This window comes from Octopus bimaculoides, chromosome 3 (genome assembly GCF_001194135.2).
Source record: "Octopus bimaculoides isolate UCB-OBI-ISO-001 chromosome 3, ASM119413v2, whole genome shotgun sequence".
Lineage (NCBI taxonomy): Eukaryota > Metazoa > Mollusca > Cephalopoda > Octopoda > Octopodidae > Octopus > Octopus bimaculoides.
Window position 1 is genome coordinate 69,360,759 of NC_068983.1, and position 2,184 is coordinate 69,362,942.

Genomic DNA, 2,184 nt, shown 5'->3' on the forward strand with positions numbered 1-2,184 from the left:
ATATACGCTTATCCATCACTATACCTATACATATATACACACACACATACACACATACATATATACAAATATATATGACACTAATACACGGATAACGGTTAAAATTCAAATGTGCATTTTTTTAAATATTATAACCTTTTTTTTCACACATAAACATACCACACATAGATGTATCTACACATACTCATACGCACATGTACGCACACACTCATATAGTCACATACACAACGCACAACACATACACACATGTGCACACACACATACATATACACATACGTACATACATATCAAACTATATACGCTCATACGGTTATATATAACTACATATATGTATGTATTATGCATCTCAACATGTATGTATGGAATGGAATTCCATATGTAATAGAGAGAGAAGGGTGACTATAGAGGTGTACTCCCGAGTGGAATCTTTTGAAAAAAGGAAAAATTTGAAAATTACGACAACTGGATTATACTACGCGCACCACTAATTGTGAACCATTATTGGATTACCTATATTAGAGTACACAGGACTGGTCAGGAGTTCAAATACGCCAGAGGACAGACATTTAACTGTGAACTTTGTTTTTTTTCTTTTTTCTTTTTTGTTTGTTTATTATTTTTTGCAGTTAAAATATGAACAATAGAAAAAACAATACTGCTTTGGTGTGGGAAATTAACCCACCCAAAGAATGGGTGACAGATTTGGAAAGGAGGACGGTGGTTCTAAGGACTTAGTCAAAGTCCTTGGATACCATTGTCCTCTTTCCTTGGCTAGAAATAGAAAAGGAGCTAACAGAGTACATGGCGATGATAAAGCACATCGCCCGGGGTTCCATAAATGCAACCATATGGTTGCTGTTTGGAACCTCGGAGATGGCAAACTCAAGCCTAACAAGAGACACTTGTTTGGCAGGGGCAGCATATCAGCTTGCTGAGGGGTGGAATGATTAAAATTATGGTATTTTTAATTGTTAATATATTGAAATTGTTAATATATTGAAATTGTGTAAAAATTGTAATTTTAAAAATAAAAAAAAAAGAACAATGTTTTCGAGGGGTTATCAGTCGGCGGGCGCTGGTGCCTCTCAATATTTGTTGCATCCTTATCACCCTCATCTCATTAATGCCCATGTCCAGCCCGAAGCTACTTTATGTCTGTCTGTCTTTGTCTGTCCCCTCTATGTAACGCCGTTAATGGCGAAATTTATTGAAATAAAGTAGCTTGCTTACCAACCACATGGTTCCGGGTTCATTCCCACCGCGTGGCACCTTGGGCAAGTGTCTTCTACTATAGCCTCGGGCCGACCAAAGCCTTGTGAGTGGATTTAGTAGACGGAAACTGAAAGAAGCCTGTCGTATATATGTATATATATATATATATGTATGTGTGTCTGTGTTTGTCCCCCCAACATCGCTTGACAACCGATGGTGGTGTGTTTACGTCGCCGTAACTTAGCGGTTCGGCAAAAGAGACCGATAGAATAAGTAGTAGGCTTACAAAAGAATAAGTCCTGGGGTCGATTTGCTCGACTAAAGGTGGTGCTCCAGCATGGCCGCAGTCAAATGGCCGAAACAAGTAAAAAAGTAAAAAAAGTAAAGTAAATGTATAAAATGCCAAAAGAATTCGAAGAAGAAATTCTTTAATACAGCATTGGAATTCAGAAATATATGGATGTACATGGAGTTTTCAGCATTGGTTAACCGTTATGTTATATCATTCAAAATAGCAAAATCTTGAATGTGCGTTCGTATATGTGTGCGTGTTTATATGTGTGTGTCTGTGTTTGTGCGCGTGTGTAGATTTAGTACAGATACACACATACAAACACACATACACATATGTATAAATGTGTGTGTGAGCGTGTGTATGTGTGTGTAAAGTTTTTAAATCCGGTGAGGAGGACTATTAAAATCGATAAATATCCACAAATTTTTCCTGTGGTTGTCTTCAGTAATTAAAATAATATTGTTAATTCACTGATATTGTCTTTTTTTTTTCTTCTCACTGCATAATTATTCCTAATTAACTTTTTAATGCACGTTGCATTTATTATGATAAACTAACTTGACTCCCCATCTCTTTCTCTCACTCTCACATTCGCTCTTTCTTTCTTTTTGTTTCTCTCAATTATTTTCTATCACCATCTCTCTCCCCCTCTCTGTCTCTCCATATATATATATATA